This window comes from Motacilla alba, chromosome Z (assembly GCF_015832195.1).
Source record: "Motacilla alba alba isolate MOTALB_02 chromosome Z, Motacilla_alba_V1.0_pri, whole genome shotgun sequence".
Taxonomy (NCBI): domain Eukaryota; kingdom Metazoa; phylum Chordata; class Aves; order Passeriformes; family Motacillidae; genus Motacilla; species Motacilla alba.
The window spans coordinates 53,197,611-53,214,134 of record NC_052046.1 but is presented as its reverse complement, the minus strand read 5'-3'; positions in this window follow the sequence as shown (position 1 = coordinate 53,214,134).

The window sequence follows — 16,524 nt, the reverse complement described above, 5'->3', positions numbered from 1 at the left end:
CTAATCCATGCAGCAATTCTAGCCTCCCAAGCTGTTTGTATGTATTTGGGATTTTGAGCCCTTGTGGACAGCTAAATCCTGATTCTCCCACATCAGATTGGTAGGAGGAATTTCAACAACCTGTTGCTGAGACTCTCTTTTTTTTTTTTTTCTCATCAGCACTTACAAACTGGGTTAGTAATTTCAGGGCCTGGAAGCAGCTCTTTTGGTGTGATATGAATACTCTGGAGACATTAAAAGGTGTACAAAATAAAGAAAATACTGGTCTCACCTAAGTTGGCCCATATGGAAAGGGAATCATAAGACAAGATCTTTTCAATGAACAATTCTTTGAATTCCTTTTCTAATGAATCATCTCTATCTCCTAGCTCTTGTGTTTGATTTCACAAAAACATGTTCTAGCATTCTCCTTTGTAGTAAAAAAGTCTCTAGCCACTGCCTTTCCCAGACCTGGCCTAAAAAGAGAAAGCTGCATGCTCCCTCTGTATCTACTCTGTTCAGTGAGGGATGCTTTAGCCCAGGTGTCAACTGTCCTTCAGGAAGGTACCATGTCCCAGAGATTCCTGTCAGTTGTCTACAATAAGAACTTCCTATGGTAGTTAACATCTGTAAGCCAAGCAAAAATTAAATAAGAATTGGAAGTCTGGATTGCCATATCCTTATTTAACTAGTAATTCTAGTGGAGAGAAATGATTTATACAGGCAGCAGTGTGGGGAGTCCTGCTCTTCTGTAAGCTGATGCTCTGTATTTTCCTGTTTTCCTGTTTTGGTTTAAATTAATCCCAGTTTTTTCTTTTCAACTCGTAACTTATTATTTTTCAATAAACCCAGGGATGTTTGGATGTAAAAAGCGTAAGCCTATTCCTGACATTCAAGTAAGTGTTTGGAATGAAACAGGAATAAAAGACATCATATATTGATGAATTAGTAGTTGCAAAGGTATGCTGAAAGTGTTACTAAGTCTGGCACTATATTGGTATATGTTTAATTTTCACTGTATTTCATTCTCTGGGTAGAAAATAAAATGAGGATGATCCTTTTTGTACTTAATAATGATATACCTAATTAAAAAGTGAAATGTTGCAAGTTTTTACATTAAATCAGCCCATTTAATTAGAAGGAAGATTCCAGTCAGCGATTGGACTCTTGATAATCTAAAACCAGGATTCATGACAATCTGTGGTAAATAACACTCTTTTAGACTAAAGAAATGAAGAAGTTATAATTACTGATGGATTACTGAATGATTGGAGGAGAGTGATCAAAGAGATGCAAGGATAGATTTTTTTTTTTAAGTAGCTGAAGAATAGATGTGTATTTGATGTAAGGAAACCAAAAGCTGTACATTTTCTGAAATCTAAGAAAATTGGAATTATATCTCCTACTTTTACACTATGCATAAAAAGAAAAAAATTGTATATTTTGGTAAGTGAATTAATTACAAAAGAAATGTAAAGAAATCATATGAGAAAGTAGAAATTTGCTAAACTATTGTAAGAGAAATCGCCATTAAACTGCTTAGAATTTTTAATATAACAAACCAACCTGGGTATGATTCTATATTGTAGTTCCATGAAGTAATCTGAAGAGATTTGAGAGATGTATTGCTAAAACTAGGGATGGTAGTAACAAACTCTCTACTGTAAAACTTAGTAAATATTCTTCCATAGAGTAAGCAGTAGTCTTCAGAATTGAAACAACACTACGGAAGTTCCAACTCTGGTGCTAGGTTTTGAAGCTTGGCAAACCAGACCTAAATAATTATAAAAGCTGGAAAACCTCTGGTCTGGTAGTGCCCTGCCAGTATAGCATCACACTGGCTTATGGCTTTTCTTTCTTTCCAGGGCAGCCCCAATCATGCTACTTTGGGGCGTGTTTTTATTGCGAAGACACACCCTTTGGCCTTAGTGTTAGACATGTTAATGCTTGACTCAGTTGTGATTGTTCTTTGCCTGATGTCACAGTACATGTGACAGTAATATGAGTTGTATTGTCAGCTCTACTCTCTCAGTACTGAAATAGAATATTTTGTCTGTGGAGGTATTTCACTAAGCCACCTAAATGGTACCTCTTGTTTGGTATGTCATGGAAGCTTGTCTTCAGTTTCCTAAACCTGTCTGGAGATGTGAAGTAGTTTGGTGCAAGACAGGACATTGCTGTGGTGCTGTGAAGGGTCCTCAGGTGTGGCAAGAGAAAGGGTGATAGACAATGACACTGCCTTGGTTCTCTACTCTCTTCACCTGGGAGGAATACTGGTTATTGTATGGCTATATGACCATAAAGGCTGTAGCAGAAACCTGGCTAGATTGGGAATCAAGGCAGAGCACACTTCTGTATGTCAGTTAAATGGCAGGATTGAACCACACTCTCACTTTCCCTGTACAACCGCACAATGTATCCCCAATGTATAATTTACTTGATCCGTATTGTAGTGATAGCTGCAGATGAATAAAAAAATTCTCTATTCAATTACTTCTTTACATCTCTGTTACGATGAGAGAAGCAGTCCCATTGTTCCAGATGCCCACCAGCAGTAGTTTTAATTACAGCATTACTTTGAAATCAAATTGCTTGTTTGATAGCCCTAGTCAGAATCTTTAAGTGGCAATAGTGTGTACATTTCAGTAAGTGAAAAATAGTCCACTGTGTTACATTTGTATGTGTAAAGCCAGAATATTACTTCTGTCCTTACTACATTTGACACAGAGAAGACAACCACATCTGGAATTCTGATGATAGCTCTCTGCCAGGTTTTGACTGGTTTGATATCTCACTGCTGGTTGGTAGATGTTCTCAACTGCCCCTGAATGGAAAAAAAAGGAAATTTTGCCCTTGTGGCCAAGAAGGCCAACAGTGTCCTGGTGTGTACAAGGAAGAGCAGTGCCAGCTGGTCAAGGGAGATCATCCTGCTCTTCTGCTTAGCCCTGGTTTGACACATTTGGAGTGCTGTGTCCACTTCTGAGCTTCTCAGCACAACAAAGACATGGAGCTTCTAAAGCAAGTTCAGTGGATGGCAGCAAAGGTGACGAGGGGACTGGAACATAAGTTTCTTACGAGGAAAGGCTGAGGGAGCTGGGCCTGTTCAGCCCAGAGAGGAGAGACTGAGAGGGGGCCTGATCAGTGTCAGTAAGTATCTGAAGGGAGGGTGTCAAGAGAGTGGATCCAGGCTCTGCTTCGTGGTGCTGAGCAATAGGAGAGAGGCAACGAGCACAAATGGATGCACAGGACCTTTCCTTTGAATATTAAGAAGAACTTGACTGAGCCCTGGAACAGATTGTGCACAGAGGTAATGGGGTCTCCTCCACTGGGAAAATTCAAGAATTGTCTGGACACAATTCTGTGCCTTGTACTCTAGGATGACCCTGTTTGAGCAGGAAGGTTGAAACAGATGACCAACCATAATGCCTTCCAGTTGTATCCATTCAGTGATGCACATGCAAGGAAATGCATTCAAAAAATAGACCACATATCCTTTGCATTTTAAAAGATATTTTAAAAGTATAGGTGAATATTAGATACCCTTGTTTTCTGAAGTTTTAGTTTGTGTTCTGATCGTGCTGATACCCATGATTTTATATATACCCTTAAACATGACTTATTTATCCAATATGGAAATAGTTCCACAGTTATTCCATTGACAGTGAAGAGATTTGGGGACACCTTACTGTGGTCTTTTAGTATACAAAGGTAGCTTATAAGAAATGCAGAGCAAGACTTTTTATAGGGATCTGTACTTAGAGGACAAGAGGATAACTGTTTTAAACTTTAAACCGAAAAAGTGAGGTTTAGATACGACATAAGGAAGAATTATGGTGAGGTTGGTGAGGCACTAGAACAGGCTGCCCAGAGAAGCTGTGGATGTCCCATCCCTGGGACAAGGTTCAAGTGTTCAGGTTTGGATGGAGCTCTGAACAACCTGTTCTAGTGGAAGGAGTCCTTGCCCACAGCAGGGGAGTTGGAATAGATTGTCTTTGAAGGCACCTTACAACACAAACCATTCTGTGATGAAGCAAACATTTTACTTTGGAGAAGTGTTAGTGTAAATCTTAGTTCAAGGTTTGTATCAAATGTTTGTGTGACAATTGATGTTCAGAACGGGAAAAATGAATAATAGGGGAATTTCACAACGCAGAATTGCCACAGCTCTGCATTACTAAAATAACGCCTTTAAACATTGAGCCAAAATGCTGCTGAGCATTGCTAAATCCTTACTGAAAGAGAATGAACCACAATGGAAGACTGTTGTGCTCAGTGTATTTGCTTCTGGTTCTCACTTTCCAAAAACTTTGTTTAGAAAATTCACTTAAGATTCTCATTAATGACTGTAGAAAATACAGAGCTTATTATATTAAGAATGGTCATGCAGAATGAAAAGCATCGAGGAATTTACTTAAAGGATCAGATGTCTGTGGATGAGATATGAAGCAGCATACACTTTGTGTGTCTCTCACCATATCTGTGAAAGGAAGGACATTTTGCAAAAAAAGCATCTTTTAAAGCAGTTTAGTTCCAGAATAAGACTGAGCCAGAAGTAGACAGGAAATATATGTCTGCAGAATAATAAAACTATATTCACAGAGGAAGATGCTAGAAAGACATCATAAACAATCTGGAGTGTAACCCATTATCCTCTGTGTTAACCCCCAGAGAATGTGAAAAGCTTCTTGTAATGTCTTTTACACACAAATAGCCTTGTATATCAGTCTGATCTCAGTCAGATTAAACCAAAGAAACAGGCTATCCATTTAGAAAATTGTCAAAAGAAATTTGTGAAAGGCTGGGAAGTTCTCTGTCTCAGGAGATGCTGATGGGAAAGATCCACAAGAGCAGAAGGAGGTCAGTGATTTACAGTATCATGCTTCTCCTTGCTCTCTGCTGAAGTGCTGGCAAATGCTCTGTGTGCCTGTCTGTGCAAAAGGCATTGGGATGGAGCCCTACTCAGTATAAAGCAAATGATCAGTGCTTAGGTGTGAGTGTGTGGCAGTGGGGGTTTGAAGATATTTGGTCTCTCCCTGCCTGTAGCAGTGGGGGTTTGAAGAATATGTTTAGTCTCTGTTGAAAGTTTGTTTACCCCCTGTCTTGCCATGGCAGTTAGAATAATTCCAGATTTTTCCCTGTCTATCCTCAAAAATCCTGCCCCTGTAGATTGTCTGTCATGATTTGTTACACCCCTTTATCCAGAGAATTTGCTGTCAGTTGCGATTTTTCCTTTCTGCCATTGGTGTGTGACTTTCCCACTCCAGGTTATGTTTACATTTGTTACCCCAGACCCCTCCTAACTAGCCAGACGGTCTCCTCCTGGGATTCCACCCCCCCCCCCCCCCCCCCCCCCCATAAAAGCCGTTGTTTTTCTCCGTTTCCCTACTCTTTTGCTGCTGTCCCCCTCTGAGCCATGCCGCTCCCACGTCCCACCCGCCGCAACGCAACCGTCAGCAGCCTCGGCGTGCCCCTTCACAGCGAGAGAGAACACCCTCGCGGTGCAGCATCAGCAGCTGTGGCTCCTGCTGCGGAAAAGATCGCCTGCACGGCTGGTGCAGCCTGCAGCATCACTGCTGCTGCTAGTGCTGGCGCTGCCACTGCCCGCATGGTTGCGTCACCTGCCTCGTTTTGGCGCTGCTCCTGCTGCGGGAAAGAATAACACACATGTGGCAGCGCCACTGATTCCACATGGCGCTGCCCCGGCACTGCTTCTGCGCGGGAAAGAAATAAAACAGCATGGAGAAACAAGCAAAGAGCCCTTCCTTTTTCCTTTACCCTGAATCCTTCAGTGTTGGGTCCACGTTTATCGGCCATTCCTGGCGGTCTGGGACCCCAGCCAGTGGCAGAACCGCGATCCTGCCTGACAGCAGCAGAGGTAGAGCGCGGCCACTCCTGGCACGCGTGCCGATTGCCTCCTGCAATCGGGACACAACATCATGAGTGAATTTAGAAAATTCAATTCCAGGCAAGGTCATAAAAGGCCAGAAAATGCGTATTTCAAGGCTTAATGCACATTCAAACTACATGTTGCAGAGCAAATTGTAGTTCAGATTGGGAAGAAATCTTTTGCGGTCAATTAATAGCTTAGCCCAATTCAGCTCTGTGTAACAGAGGTCCGAGAACACAGAAGAGAGTTCATAAGTTGCTCAAGAGTGAAGAGCCAAAAAAGCAGTGCTTTACTTGAATAAAGGCATCACCAGAAATGGCCACAGCTCTGATGTGACTTGCAAGGCCTGAATCTCTTGACTCAGTTAACCAGTGTGGCTCACAAATGGAAAAGATTTCAATCACCACAGGCAACTGGGGGACAAGCTGCTGTACATCCCTGAGAAACTATGAACTCCTGGTACCGCAGCATGGAACTGTGAAAGAGCAATTTATTTTGTTTAAGTATTTAAAGGGCAATTAATAGGTTGTTACATGACTGACTGATTACATTTGGATTATCTTTAGGCTGTTTTACAGAATATATTCATCTAGCAACCCATCTCAAAAACCTGTGATATCAGGAAGCTTAGGAGCTGAAATGTCCCAGACTCCTGAGTGGAGGGGTTGCTTTGAGTTTATTCTAACAGTGATGCTTACCTTACAAATTTTTTTTAAATGTGAAAGGGGTATTATGTTGTCTCAAATTAAGTCTCAAAAATTCCAGTCCCTATATTAAATTATTGCAATGCTATTAAAAGCCCAGTTCTAGAAAGTGGTGATTATTCTCTGAAAAGAAATTTAATTACTGTTAAAATGTAGGATAGAAGAGAATTTTATGTCACTCATTCCCTTACTTATGCTCATTTAAATTATTTGGATTTCTTCTGTTTTACATTGCTATTAAAGAGAACTGATACCAGATTGTTAGTTTTAGCAACAAGATGTGAAGTTCTAGAGGAGTAGATATTGCTCACTAGCAGTGGGCCTTGGTATGTCCTACTCCAGGCATATTCTGAATCATGGCACTTCTTCAATCTCTTCTCCCATTCACACTTTCAGTCAGGCAGGTTAGCTGGCTGAAGGTGATGTGCTACTGATTACAGTATGTTGCAGGATACTTTGCAGTTTATCACAGCGGTAGCAAGGATCTCAGAAACCTTGCAGCTGCTCTCAACACGGCCGCTGCCACTTTTGGTTCTATTGAGTGGAATACATGAGGATTAATGATGGGAGAGCAACACAATCTGAGCTTGACTGGACACACACTGTGTCCCATGCTAGGGTAAAGGAGAAGGAAAAGCAATTTCCATTGGTTGAGGGACAATAAGCACAAAACACATTATAAATTACAGCTGTGCTGCCTATGACAAAATATGGTGCAGTGTTTTATTATCCTATTACAAAAAACATTATTCAGTAACAGGTATTTAAGACAGAGGTAGTTACGATTCACACTTGAGACAGCATTTTGAGATAGAGAAGATAAGAGACTCAGAAACTGAGCTGGAAATAATAGCTATTAAGCTACTTAATTGTTAAGCTGTTTCTGAATTCCAGAAAGAAAGAAGATCTGTTTGGCAGTAAGGAAGAAGAGATGACCAGTGTTACTTAATTGATATGGTATGGCAAGTTCCCATCTTCTGGTGCAGGAGTTTTAAAAGTCCTTACAATGAAGGGCTGAAGCTCCTTCCCTAAACTAGGGCATGCTACAAATTTTTCAGAAATAGCATTGGTGGCTTAGGTGCCCAGTCTTCCTTTTTCAGGGAGATAGATCAAAATTGTGTAGGAGATACAAGGCTAGGTGGCTGCAGTGTGGGAAGACGGAGACTGAAAAAGTGCAAAAGAGAAGGAATGAGTGGGTTGGGTGAGAAGTCATGGCTTGGGTACCAGTGTTAGCAAATGCTGTTCCTGCTGCTGATTGTTCAGCCAGATGCTCTCAAGTTCAGTGCTCTTGGAGAGGTGCTGATTTAAAGGCCAAAAATTTAGGCATATTTCTTCACAGAGCTGTATAAAGACAGGGGGAATCTGCCATCAGTCAAGGGGTGAGAAACAGACAGGCTCCGGCCACATGCTTTTGACCAGCCTCTTCACCACTCAGATAGAAGCAGCCTGGGGGGGTCCTCCTGTAGGAAAAACTGCTCTCCAGAAGTTGGTAGCCCTGCATCCTGTTGGCACTTCGGCAAGAGCTGTGGAGCAAGTGACCTGATTATTCTTTTGCTGATACATGCACTTTTTCTTTTGTTTTCTTAATTCTTTCCTAATCTCTGACAACTGGGGATAAACTGGCTCGAGGGCAGATAGCTCAGCTTGACAGCTGAGGGTTTTTTATTGCTGTGGCTGCTGTTTTGTAGAGAGGGGGATGAATCTCTGTGTCCTTTTTAAACAGTGATGACCATCTTGTGCTTTTTCCCCTTGGACAATAATTGAAAATATGCCATGAAATCACCCAAAGTCTTGAGACTAAGCATATGGGCATTGATGTAAGATATCTGTAAATATTTCAGTGAAGCAAGGCTCTAGAGAAGGCAGTGTATTTTGTTGCAGTCACTGAAAGTTATTTCATTTCCTTCTTCATAAGAGATAGCAACAGCCTGCTCTGTGGTGTCCCTGTTAGCTGCAGCTGCACCAGTCCTGTCACTTACACTAAGGGGAGTGTTTAATGCTCCAGATCTGATTTTCCCGAGGTTATGTTCAGTACTGCTGGAAGTGTAACTGCGTGAATGATAATGGACTTTATTGATGTGTTATTAATGGTGTACATCTTTCTGATGTCCGATATGCTGCATGGTAACAACTTAGTTTTCTGCAATATTGTTTAAAAAGTTACCACTAGCACCAAATGAACTAGTTCAGGGGGATTCTTTAATTGGTCATTAATGAAGTGTTTAGTGATAAAAAGTAAAGGCTGTCTGCCCCACAGTTATACCAGGCTTCTGTTAATAGTCCATTAGACCATACTTTATAATATCTTACCACACATATCCTTTTAGTTCAGGAATGAGTGGATATAAATTGAATTTTTATGACTCTTAGAACTCCAAACCAGTTATCTTCTTATGCAACATATGGTAGCTACAAGGCTGAGAGATCAGATTAATCTGTTTGGATTTTGTTTCACTTACAAAATAAAGGTCCCATTAACAGGTATGCGTAAAGTAATCGTACAGTGTACTTGTGACGCACATTCTGCCTTTCTTACCAACAGAGCTACAGGCTACTCAGTTTGCCATAATGCCAATCTGTTGTGTCCCAGACCAGAGGAGGGAGGTCAAGTGCCAGAGTATGTAGAACTAATCTGTTCCAGGGGTTATCTCCTTTTAGAGAGACCAACCTCAGGTTATCCGTCTTCTGTTTTGCAGGTTTGTGCTGTGAGACAATTATCAGATTGCCTGCACAGTAGGCACGTGGAGTGCTGGGACATTTTTTGTGAGTATGACAGACATAAAATGGGGCTGTAAAAGTGTTATGCAGACAGTAGGATCTGAAAAAATCAGGGTTCAGTTTTGTCCTGAGGGGTGCTCTGCAAGGTGCTATCTTTGTTCTATGGTTCTTCCCACATCAGGCTGATTTCCAAGTCCTCTGATGGTCTACTTGTCACTCAGAAAGGTCAATCAGGATTTAATCAGGTTGAAATATAGATTGAAAGTCTTAAAATGGACATGTTGGAGTAGAAATGCTGAAGTGGCCATTCTGTCACTGTTGTAAGGCTCTGGTTTGGTTTTAGATATCCTTTTTCTCTCCCATTGCTGGAATTGTTGAAATAAGTACCTGCTACTGACAACAACCTAACCCTCAACTTCACTTTCATGTACTACTCAAGGTATGTCTGTTGATATATTTATAGAGATTAATTCATCTCTCTGCTGTCAAAGTGAAATGATGGCACTTGATTCCTGAAAGACACAGAGTGACAAATTTAATATCTGATAGCTTTTATTAGAAGGACAGCTCTCTTGAAAGTGGTGTTGCTCAGCAGGGCTAATTTAGAGTGGCTTTTTCTCACAAATTGATATAACTCTTGTAGTATGTTTGTGGTGCAGCTGTTGCTGATGTTGTGGAAGAGCTTCCAATTCCCAGGCAGAAACTGTGGAGTGGGACAGCTTTTCTGGAGAATCTGTACGTGTACTATGGTCTGTGACTCCCTGGTGTGGTACCAGACTCAGGAAATCACCTATTGTATATCACAGCAATAACACAAAATAAAAATGTTAAGGGACTGGTCATCAGCTGCAGTCTTTTGCATTATTATTCTGCATCTTGCACTGCACAAAATGAGCTTCTGAGCCAAAGAGAATACTGACACAGTAAGGAAAGTATATACTGAGGCTGAAACTGGACTTTGACAAAATTCTGTGATTCAAAGCACTCTTTACTTTTTAGAAATAATAAATTTATTTTTACCATCTTTACTATAGCTAAAAATAAGCAATATTTGGAAGACTTGACATTTAAGCCCTGGTTACATAGTTCTCTGTCTGTTGCTACTATTGATTTCTAATTCAATACTGTAGTATGCTATAGCTAGTAATATTGGAATGCTCTATAAATACTAATTAGACATTCTAATAATTTAGCCTGATTGTTCAAAATATTTACTACCTTTATTGTGCCTGTTGCAACACCTCTTACAGAGACATAGATATACCCTTGAATGAATCCTTAGGCATAAGCAAGCTAGATGTTACCTCTATTCTACATAGATGGGTTTTTTTCTGTCAGTCTTGATATCCTTTATAGAAGCCTCATTTTGTTCAATGAAAAATTAAAAGACATAATGTATATAGTTATTTATATTTAGAGTATAAAAATGCCAATATAAGATGTAAAAATCCTGATGCAGTGATAGTAAATATTTTCAGGATTGCAATACTGATGGTTACACAACACTTAAATTTAAAAGATCACCACTCTGAATTATAAAGGACAACATCATTGAGGTGTTCTAATAGAGCTGGAAGTCTTCAGATGCTTCAGAAGTTTAGGGAGTGGGTGATATAATTAAAAATAATCTCTGCTTTCTCACACAATTTAAGATTTTTTCCCCTATCCTATTTGTTTTGGTTTTTTATTTTTTAATGATGTAAAATTCTGGAGACTTGTTTGATATAAATCCAGTAATGGCTTTTGGAATTCATGGTGAGACTTGATCACATTTCAAACCTATGTTCTTTGTAGACTTTTGTTACCTCTGACAATCTGTGACAATACAACTCACTGATGAGTTTTATGCAGTGTTTGTAATTATGTCCTTGTCCTGGCAAGAATGTGGCTTTTACATTTCTTGCTACTGTATTTCACTCTGAGTTAATGTCTGTCTCGAATATATCTATCTATTTAGAAAATCTGAAAATAGTTATGACGGGTAATAGCAAAAAAATTCTCTAGTGTGCAATCCCAAAATTTCCCTTTCTGAAATCCCCTTCAAAGAAACACGATTTTTAGTTTTTGCTTTGTATAAGACTTCTCATTGCTAAATTGCTAAATAATTAGAGAAAATCTGACTTAATTTTTCTTTAAGTTGTCTCATTTCATGATATGTTCCAACCATAGGTGCAGCTACACCTAGTCAATATGTTTGACTTCTTTGATAGCACTATAAAGCAGGGATTTTAGTTTAACTGCAAATATCTCTGTGCATTTATGATGCCATAGTAAGAATAATTGTCACATATGTAGTATTTTATTAATTTTCTACCTTAAAGATTTCACAAGTATTTTCCTATCAATTGTATTTTTTATACGTGCCTTAATAATAGCACTTAGATATTACACCAGAAGGAACGGCTTCAGGGCAGAGAAGGAATAGTTTATTTTTTGTATTTGGACACAGGTTTTGCTGCACGCTGAAGAATCACTTCTATTGAGAAGCACTTCAGTGTTGTGAAGTAAATAAATATACCTTTCACAATGAACTTAACAACTTCCAGCAATGTGAATAGTATTAAAAAAAATTTAAAAGGAAGAAAAAGTACGTAAAGTTTTAAAATATCAGAGAAATGTCTTTGTGAACCAGATAATAAGACAGAAAATCACCAAAATGCCAGGAGGGCAATTTGAAATGAGAAGGCTGGTTAGGAACTGGATTGTAATTTGGGCAATAAACCCTGTTTATGATAGTCTTCCAGTCATTAACTGTGTCTGTTGCCAGAGGAAACTGGGACTATTAACTTCCTCTGACTGAACCAGAGGCAGAAAGCAATAATTTCTTTTACAAGCAGAAGGAAAGGTTCTGCTCAATAAAAAGCAATTAAACATTTCCTATAAAAAACAATGCTCAGGAGACCTCATGCCACTGTCAATGTTGCCCTCAAAAGCTTTCCTTTGGCTCTTTGAAAGATACTCCATGCTATTTGTTTATTTATTACACCTCAGCAATAACAAACTTTACTGAAGACAGATTTTGTTGAGGTGAATGATTCCACTGAATGACTAAGGATCTAATGAATTTCCTTCTCATCCCAAGGAGCTAATCTTTGATCTGTTTTCAGAGGCAACAACTAAAGAGATATTCCTGTATGCTTATCTTGCTCTGAACAACTAGAGATGACTTTTTAATTATTCAGATAATTTCTTTATGCCTCTTTAATTAATTTTGAACTTTTTTCCTCAGTAGTATATTTGTTGCTTTATTATCTTGAATCAGTTACTTGTTCAGGAAATTAGACTGTATCATTATATGCTGTATAAAGAAATGTTTTCTTTCAATCTCCTCAGGCTACAAAATTATTTTGGAGCTATTATTTCTGTTAAAAGATTTTAATCCTGTGATCCTTGTCTGGATCATAGCATTCTGTGTACCACAAAAAGAGAAGAAAGAGCAGTCCTTTTTCCATGGAGTTCAGAATTGAACAGTAGTGAAAGATGCAAAAAAATAGCAGACATGGCTTCTAGCTGTAAGAGGAGTAGCCTGGGAAGAGAATGACTTCATTTTCATAATATACTGGTATCATTTAGCTGTATGAGTAATTTGCTCACAAGGAAAAGGATAATAAATTATTGCAAATTACTCCTTCAATTTATCATTATCAACATATAACAGTCATATCACTTTAGCAGTTCGTAAAAATGTGGTATTTCACGGGGTTTTATTAGTATCTGGATTGCTGTACAAAACGCCTTTCAGAAGAGAGTCTGCATCATTACATTGCTTCCCATTTATCACCAGCTGGCTATCAAAGGATACAGGAGTAAAACAAACAATGAAAATTACAGCCCACATGCTGGTCCTCTTTCCACCATGGCGTCTGCAGTAATTGAAAGCTTGGCTTCTCTAACTGCAGCTGAATTCATGCAACGTCTACTGCCAAACAAAACACTCATATTACTGCTTATTTCAAAGCTAGTTTTCAGTAATGTTACTACTCAAGACTGTTAGTGAGTGGTGGATTAAGTACTTCAACACTTAAGCAAAATCATCTCTGAAGGCCAAAGAAAAGCCTACTTGACTCAACATTTTGTCTAAGATCATTCTATCACATTACATTAGAAAAGGTGTGTGACAGAAGTGTGGGAGCTCTTCCTCACCCCACAGGCAGCCACCCCATGTATCTGTGGTCTTGTGACCTACTTAGTGTTCGCCTCCTCAGTATGGGTTACAAATCCGACTTACACATCATTGTGGTTGTGTTTACCTTCTGAATTGTAGAAAATGGAAAAGGGGGAAAGCAAAGATTCAGGGAGACAAAATATATTCAAATGCAGGTCTGCTATAGAAGATAAGTGCTGAAAAATCTCTATGAGCAGGATTTACTCTAGCTCTACTACACTGCCTTTCTCTTTAGCTAGGTGAGAAAAGGTTATAGTGAGAAATACTTCAATGTACTCTCTATCCCCCTATTGGAGGGATTTTCAAAGCCATAAAACTAACAACTATTACTTCTCCTTGAAACAGGAATGGCAATAACATACCAGGGTGATGGGTTACAACTTCAGAGAGATGTGTGCCATTCTGTAGAAGTCAATGAACGTAGAGGTTTATAGAAAATCAGATCACAGACTGCTTAATAAGAGAGAATTCCAGTGAATGAAAAAAATAGAAGGATTTGAAAACTGCTAATATTTTCTATTAGAGCAACTGAGAGTTAGACACTGGGGAAAAAATTTTGACTCCTCCTTTGGGTCAAAAATGTAAGCATGAGGTAGCATTTTAGAGTACAATCTCCAAAAGGTTTGCAATGATTTAATGTATGCTAAGTAATTCACAATAATAACAAGAGTGGGCAAATTTTAGATAATTATTGGCTGTGTTATACCAAATTATTTGGTCTGGTGGTTAAAAGAAAAGATTCTTTGCCTAAAGACCTTTTTGTTCAGTTCCTTCTTATTTTACCAGACCAAAGCAAGCATTATCCAGAAGATTTTTGTGATCTCATGGGCAGGCAAGAAGTGGGAACAGAAATGATAGCAAATATATCCAAGCCCTACAAAAGGGCTACAAAAGTAATTTTCATTAAAAAAGGTATTTTTTAATGCTTTTAATGCTTTTGGAATTGGATCATCTGCCTCAGCTTATTGGAAGGGAATCTACCAGGCTTGACTCTGAGGTGCGTGTGTGTGGCCAAAGCACATATGAGTAAAAGGTTTGGCCTAAGGTCTTCATTCTCCTTTTAGAAAGGGATAGATATATAGCAGCAAATAGAAATGGAAGACTAACAGCCATTGCTGATAGAATAGACTTACAGCAAGTAAGAGACATATAACTAGACAGGTGTCATGTTGTGGGTTTATCCCAGACTTCCATTAGATTGAAATGATGGCTATTCTCAAAAATCTTTCTATGCCAAATTCATGGACAGTAGCTGTTCATGTGTATAATCGGTGTTTTGTTTTGGGGTTTTTTTTCTTTTTTTCTTATTTTTTTTTAAAATATTTGGAACATTCCTCTACAAATTTCTAAAGGTTCATACAAAAAGGTGTTTGTTATTTGGAAACACTTTTTCTACTGCCCTGGAGGTTCAAATATTCAAATATCAGATGCAGTGCCTTCCAAATAATGTGATTTGATTTGGAAGCTTGTTCCCTTACAGCAAAAGAGAAAGATTCTGCTCTACAGATTCTCTTAAAAAGAGGAACACATTCAGCACTAGAAAATGTAAAAATACAGCAACAAACCACATACTAGTAATGTCACAAAGACGGTTGTCTCGGCTGTTGCAAATATGAGAAAAAGGAAAACAAAGGGGAAATAAAGGAAAAATCAATGGGTAGATTTTATATGACATGTCTGAGGGTCTTTCCCATGTACCAGTATATTTCTTTTAAAGCAGTCTCACACTACTTAATGAGCGAAGCATAGATGTGTGTGTGCATCAAAAATGCATGATATATCCACCTTAGCTCCATATAATCCCTTTGGAAATAAAAACAGGCAACTTTACTAAGATATTGCAGAATTTAATAATTGATTAGTTTAAGATTTAATGATATGTTTCATCTATGCATTAATCATTTCTCCCCCTTCTGATGTTAATGCTTTTGAAAGTCATTGCTTGATGACACCATGTAAATTCAGCAGTCTGACAGTTAAAAGAAAGGTTTAGAGGTCTTGGATAAGTTTTTGAAAATTAGTATATTGTAAGTACCAAGAAATTTTAGATGCAGTATCTTAGCAGGGAAAAAAAAATCAATCATAAATTGCAAAGGGACCACATTCATTTTGTTAAGTTGTTTGCAATTTTTCCTGACCTGCTTTTATCAGATGTGAATTTGCCTTTATCTGGGAAGTATTTACTTCGTCTGAGAAATGTGAATGTTGCCTTACATATGACTTGAGTTAAAAAAAAAAATTATTTAAAAGCAGTGATTGCAAATAGTTGAAAGAGATCTTTGTTTCTGTCAAAGTCATGTTAATAACAGTCTGAACACAGGAGGGAGACAAAGACTTGGTTAAGATAGATACAGAAAAGTTTTAAAAGATAAACTTTGGGAAAGTAGAGTGAATACAGCTGGTGATTTGCAAGTACTATGTTTGTTTTAAAATAATATTTTTATCATATATCATATTGCTTTCTAAATTGCCCCCTAACATTATTTGTTGAGAAGTAGTTCACCCTACATATTTTTCCTTTATAAATTGCTTCAAATGTGATAATTTCTTAGCCTATTTCTGGAACTGATATCATGGATAGACTTCCCTTGTCTCTGCTTATAGCTGATCTTGAGGTATTTTTGCCAATAGAAAAATTACATTGAATCACATAAAAGTTATATTGTCTCTGCAGATTGTACCACTAATATTTGAAGAAAAATGCACTTATTCATTTTTTTTTTAACTGAGCATCATTTGCCATGAGCATGTAGTGTTTTCCAGTGCATTTTTTGTTTGAAAACTCTTAGCAATGAGTTGATATGATAGAGAAAGATTTTAAAAATTGTTTTCTTCCAAAACCTCTTGGCATAAAAAAATTAGCAAACCATGACTGCACAACTTTTACAGTCTTCTGCAGTTTGCAATGAGAGCAGAGGTGAGGAAACTTGCTGGATGTTTGGTAGATGGGAAACCTCAGCCCTCTTTCCCTACAGCAGAAGTACAACAACATGCCAGGCTTTGCCAATGTGAGCTAGCCATATCTCTGAAGAAACCCATCCTGAATTAATTTGCCTTGTACACACAAGGTC